The following is a 6,463-nucleotide window of genomic DNA, read 5'->3' as shown; positions in this document are numbered from 1 at the left end:
AGAACTAGAAACAATAGGTAAAAGTTCTAGAGAGCAGCTGCAGACTTCAGCTAGTAATCACCAGCATTTAGATAAAGCTTTAAGGTTTACAAAACAGCTGACAAATCTTATCCTCATAAGAGCCCTAGGTGGTAAGCGCTGTTATTTTTTGCATTTTAGAGATGAGGAAACTCATCTCTAAAGGCAGAGAGAGGTTAAGTGACTTGCCCGGGTCACACAGCTAATAAGTGTCAGAGGTCAAATTTGAACTTCAATCTGCCTGACTCCAGGTTTAGCACTCTCTCTTGCACCACCTAGCTATGGAAGAACTTTCAAATAATCAAAGCTATACAAAAGTGGGATGGGATGCCTCAGAAGGTAGGGGATTTCCTCTCACAAAGAATTCTTGTTCAGGTACAGATTGGACCTGATTGCCTCTGAGATTCTGTAACACTTCAGACTGCCTGACTAGCTGGTGAATCTAGATACAAATCAATGCAGCTACCTGATGCAATAGAACACTTTGCTTAGAGTTGGAAAGACCTGAGTTCACATCTTGCCTCAGACACTTACTAGATGTGTGTCTGGGCAAATAACTTCATCTTTGTGTGCCTCAATTTTCACAACTGTAAAATGGGGAAATAATAGCTAGTACCTACCTTCCAAGGTTATTGGGAGGATCAAATGAAGTAATATTTGTAAAATGCTTTGCAAACCTTAAAGAGTTATACAAATCATAGTTATCTCAGTGCTAAATACAGTGCCTGTCACATAGTAGATGCCTAACAGAGGGGGGCCATCTCCCGTTGTCCTAATCTCATCTAATCTGGGTCCCTGGACCCAGACCGCTCGAGAGCAAACGAGTGAGTGGTGACTCTGCACAGGCCTCCCTCACTCAAATCCAATTCACTTGCGAGTCATGGCATCACTTTCCTGATGCCATGGTCCTCTTCAAGAATGAAGAACAGGCAGTAAGTAGGGTTGGGGAATTCACGTGGAGATCAGAGTTGTGTCTGGTCTGAGAGGGCAGAAGGCCAAGACCATTTGAAGGAGACATGGCTGCTAAAGTGTTTGAAGCTGTTGGCAAGTTTGGCCTGGGCTTAGCTGTTGTAGGAGGAGTTGTCAACTCTGCTTTATATAATGTGGATGCTGGCCACAGAGCTGTCATCTTTGATAGGTTCCGTGGAGTCCAAGACATTGTTGTAGGGGAAGGGACTCATTTTCTCATTCCCAATGAGTACAGAAACCAATTATTTTTGACTGCAGTTCCCGGCCACGGAATGTCCCAGTAATCACTGGTAGTAAGGATTTACAGAATGTCAATATCACTCTACATATTCTCTTCGACCTGCTGCCAATCAGCTGCCCCGAATCTTCACCAGCATTGGTGAGGACTATGACGAGAGGGTGTTGTGGTCCATAACCACTGAGATCCTCAAGTCAGCGGCAGCTCGATTGGATCACCCAGAGAGAACTAGTCTCCAGTGAGCGATGACCTCACAGAGCGAGCGGCAACCTTTGGGCTCATCCTAGATGACGTTTCTTTGATGCATCTGACCTTTGGGAAAGAGTTCACGGAGGCAGTAGAAGCCAAACAGGTGGCTCAGCTGGAAGCAGGGAGGGCCAGATTTGTAGTGGAAAAGGCTGAGCAACAGAAGAAATCAGCCATCATCTCAGCTGAGAGTGACTCCAAAGCGGCCGAGCTGATTGCCAATTCGTTGGTCACAGTGGGAGATGGCCTAATAGAACTTCGTAAGCTGGAAGCTGCAGAGGACATCGCATACCATTTCCCGATCTCAGAACATCACCTACCTGCCGGCCAGACAGTCTCCTCCAGCTTCCCCAGCTTCCCCAGTGAGGCCTATGGCCCCACTGATCCTACCTCACTTGGCCATGATTTAATCCACAGCCTTCTTCTTCTCCCCCCATCCAAAATCACTGTGAGATTTAATGATTTGGCTTAAGCAAATGAAATAAAATTAAAGTCATTTTGGGATCTTGAAAAAAAAAAGAATGAAGAATAAACAATAGCAACCTTACAGATGCTTGTTGTCTTAAAATGTGACACTTTGGAGGGCAATGATGGTGGACTTCATTTATCTGGACATTTGCTGGAGGTCTCTTGGCACTGAAAACAGAACATCTCACATATCGCTGATCTGCTAAGTGAGGCCTTGGAAAGTAGGGGAAGTGAAAAGGGGACCTCCTCTTTTGGACCTACCTCTCATCAACAAGGGGAAAATGGTAGGTAAAATGAAAATTACAAGAATCTTGAGGCATGGTGAATTATTCAATCAAAAGGCATTTATTAAGGGGCAGCTAGGTGGCTCAGTGAGTAAAGTGCAGGCCCTGGAGTCAGGAGGACCCGCTAGCCATGTAACCTTGGGCAAGTTACTTAGCCCCAATTGCCCTTTGGCTGGTCTCTGTGCTGAATGCTGGGAATAGAAAGACAAAAGTGAAATGGTCCCCGTCCTCAAGGAGCTGATGTTCAATCTAGGGAGACAAAATGAACATATATAAATTTATAAATATGTGCTATATAAAATTTATGTATATTATTTATAAAAATGAATACTTGTAGGTTGGGGAGGAATGTGGGATGAATCAGGAAAGGCTTCAAATAGAAAGTGGCTTTTCAGCTTAGGCTTGAAGGGAACTCGGGGATTCCAAGAGATGGAGATGAAGAAGGAATGCATTCTAGGCATACTCAGTATAATGAGTCAGAGATGGGAGGTGGAGAGTCCTGGGTGTGATGAGCCCGCTGACTCCCCTTCATCCCTGGCTGGGGGTAATGCTGCATTTAGTCAAGCACCTGCTAGACATTCTGACCAACATTATTTTCTTCTTTTTCTGTACTGTACTTTTCCCTTGGGTCTATTCATGAAAGAAATTCCCTGGTTCCACAATTTTCCATGTCATATCAACTCCACTAAAGTCCCCAGTTTGTCTTTCATTTCTGCATTTGTGACCTTCTAAGGAGAGAGTCAACTTTTCTGTGGCTTATCACTTATCATCAGTCTTATGTGCAAAAAACAAAAGGAATGGGTCATCCTACTTTACACTACATTTTCTCCTTAAAAACCTAGAATTTTGTGAACTATGGTTTCCACCTTTGGTTTTTCTGTCTCTTGGGTTCTTGTAATCAATGATTAACTGGGGAAGGGGGGAGATTAGATGTGACCTTGGCTTACTTTTAGCATATTTTACAGGCTGTCAAGGTAGCCAAAAGGCAGGGGAGTGATCACCATCCTGCCCTTAGGGAATGCTTGGGTATCAAGGACCTGCTCTGGCTACCATCCCATGATATCCACACCAGAATCAAATCTCCTTAGAAACATGATATCACTCAGGTGTGAAATCTCACTAGCCATTAGGTAGGATTAGCAATTTTATTTCATATCCCTTTTGTGTACTACTGATTCTTATTAAGGTGGTCCAACCTCAACCCAGAATTATGCTTCATAGCCTAAATCATCCAGAAGATTCTTAATTCATGCAGATAATATAGTACCTGGGAGCACAGACTTAAAGAGAAACATGTGGGCTTCTGCACAATGTGTATGCCCCAAACTGATCAAGATCTATCATCAATGCGATTTGCATGCACTAGGGAAACATTCCCATTGACTTATTCTATGACAAGTCCAGTGGAAATGCTTCCTTATGGGTAGGCCAGCACATTGCTCTATGCATAATTGACCAGCTAGAGAATAAGGTTTGCAGACCTTTCTGGTAGAGTTTCTCCTGATCTCTACGATTTGAAACCAGCTTTCAGTGTCCTTCTAAGGCCTCCAGATTTAATGATCTCAAGAAATTCTTATTCCTGACCTGGCATGCCTTTTGTTTTACACTCAAAACTCATCTCTCTCTTCCTAGAGGTTTGGGGGTAGCCAGCTTTCTGGTGATGAACTCCCAACTTAGCTAGAAAAATCTTGCATTTACAGATGCTAGGACTGTACCTGAAACCTTTCCCACTTGGCAAAACCTTCCAGAATTCTGGAATTCTGGGTAAAACCTTAAAACCCTAGAGCAGGGGAACCTGCAGCTTCAAGGCCACATACAGCCCTCTAGATTCTCAAGTGTGGTCCTGTGACTGAATCCAAATTTAACAGAACAAATCCCCTTAATAAAAGGGGACTCATCGAAAGACTGCACCTGAGGACCTAGAAGGCCGCATGTGACCTCAAGGACACAGGTTCTCCACCCTTACCCTAGAATGAAGACCACCTCAACTGGATGTGGCCTTGGAACAGGAATTTAGTAAGGCATTGATTAAGGTTATAAAATTGATTAGCAAAATGTACACCCTTTTCTATTTGAGTATGAAGGGATATCATAAATATAAAATCATTATCAACATTAAAAGGTGATTTAAAGGGAAACATTAATATTGCATGATATGACAATATTTAAATCCTGATCCTGAGAAATATAGATTTTCACTTTTAGTTAATTTTCTTCTTGATAAGGACACTGCTTCATTCAGGGATAGGAAAAAGGTACAGAAAGAAACTATTCTAGGTCTTAATAAATTAAGGGAAGAACAGCTTTTGATCAGCATGTAATTGAGTCAAAATCCTCTTTTTCAGAATTTGGAAGATATTTTGCCTTGGCAATTAGGTATTTAAATAAGTGAGGCAAGCAAATGAACTACATAATCTCTCATTGTGAATTGCACAAAGGAATTAGATGAACCCTATGAAAAAGTACTTACCAGGGTGCTTGAATACACTTTAATAGTAGCAACAAATATTTCTATAGTACTTTAAAATATGCTAGGCATTTTGCATTCATTGTCTCATTTGAGCCTTACAAAAAATCCTGAGAGGTAATTATCGTGGTTCAGAAACTGAAGCTGACCCTAAGTTGCCCAGCACCTCACAATTAGCAAACATCTCAAGATGATGGTTCTAGTTCTTCTCTCTTATGGGCTTACTGTGATAGGACCAGGGCTCCCCGTTTCACTGGAAGGGAGATTAGTTTTCCCTAAAAGGCAACAAAGCTGTCTCTGGGACCTGACTGGCCCCTGCTTTGTTTTTTTTGTCACTTAAAAATCCTACCCATGTGTATTTCTTGCCCTCTGACACAAGGGATGTCTGAAAGCCATCCAAGTCATCATACCTTGCCGAACATCTCTATATATGGGTCGCATCTAGAGAAGCCACTGTACTTTTGTTGCATTTCCTTGATGTTGGTGCAAAGTAAACCTACTTTGGTGACCTGTGAGTACCTCACTCATTCCAACACGAGACCAGAACTAACAGAGTGCTGGAGGTAACAGCCACAAAAATACATCTGGTCCCTTTCTAGCTTGACAGCCCTCAGTCTTGCATCACTCCCCCTCTGTTTCATGCCTTCTCTTCTCTGGTGTCGATGATCTCTGGATCTTCTTGAATCCTAAACAATTCCAATGAACTGCACAGACTCCTCACGGAGTATCTGTAAAATACAAAGCAAGGAAATTCACAGTCAAATGTTCATAGCTATGAGCTATCCAACAGGAAGCCCAGAGAGTGTTTGACAACAAATATTTATTACAGTAGCTCTTCCACTCCATTAAACAATGAATTAATCCATCCACTTGGGTGGTTCCTGCAGTGTCTATTGATGACAATGAATTCCATGCCAGGAAAATCACATATTTGATGCCAAATATCTGAAAGTATTTTCTAAGAAAATATGATTAACACAGTAAAAGGGTAGGAAATGGGGGGAAATTTATGAGTCCAGTAAGAACTCATCAGGATAGACTTCCCTAGGTGCTGAAGCAGATAAGAGCACTGGGTCTGGAGCCAAGAAGACCTGAGTTCAGATTGAGCCTCGGGCCATTACTAGATGTGCCACCACTTAATCTCCACCTCAGTTTCCTCATCTGTAAAATGGGGTTAATAACAGCACCTACCTCACAGGATTGTTGTGAGGATCAAATAAAATGATAATTGTAAAGTACTTAGCCCAGTACCTGTCACATACTAAACACTTTACAAAAAAATGTTAGCTGTTGTTATTCAAATTTGCTTGGAATCTCAAATAATTTGCTGTGGGCTACAGGGAAAAGAGATCACAGATCTAGAGCTGGAAGAACCCATCCAGTCCTTGTCTTACAGGTGGAGAAACAGGGTCAGAAAAGTTAAAGTGACTTTCTCAAGGTCATACAGCCCATAAGTTAGGAGAGCCAAGATTTCAATGCAGGTAATATGACTCCATACCTAGCAGTCTTTTCCCACTGCAAAATCATGTCTCATTTAAGATTACTTTTAAAGGGACAGCTAGGTGGCACAGTGAATAGAGCACCGGCCCTGGAGTCAGGAGGACCTGAGTTCAAATCCAGTCTCAGACAGTTAACATAAAAACTAGCCGTGTGACCTTGACCAAGTCACTTAACCCCAATTGCCCTACCTTCCCCCCTCCAAAAAGGAAAAAAAATAAAGATTACTTTTGTACTATGTGTGAAAACAAAGTTTTTCAAAATCAAATTATGAGG

The 6,463-nt window shown here is 42.2% G+C and overlaps 1 pseudogene; it reads left to right on the top strand.

The window, feature by feature from the left end:
- Nucleotides 1–952: 952 nt before the first annotated feature.
- LOC138167265 (prohibitin 1 pseudogene) lies at nt 953–1,993 on the top strand (annotated as a pseudogene).
- The last annotated feature ends 4,470 nt before the right edge of the window (nt 1,994–6,463 follow it).

Source organism: Petaurus breviceps, unplaced genomic scaffold (genome assembly GCF_028583685.1).
Source record: "Petaurus breviceps papuanus isolate PSGF00001 unplaced genomic scaffold, PetGlider_PUasm1.0 229, whole genome shotgun sequence".
Classification (NCBI taxonomy): domain Eukaryota; kingdom Metazoa; phylum Chordata; class Mammalia; order Diprotodontia; family Petauridae; genus Petaurus; species Petaurus breviceps.
The sequence above is the reverse complement of the archived record's forward strand: the minus strand, read 5'-3'. Positions and strand labels throughout refer to the sequence as shown.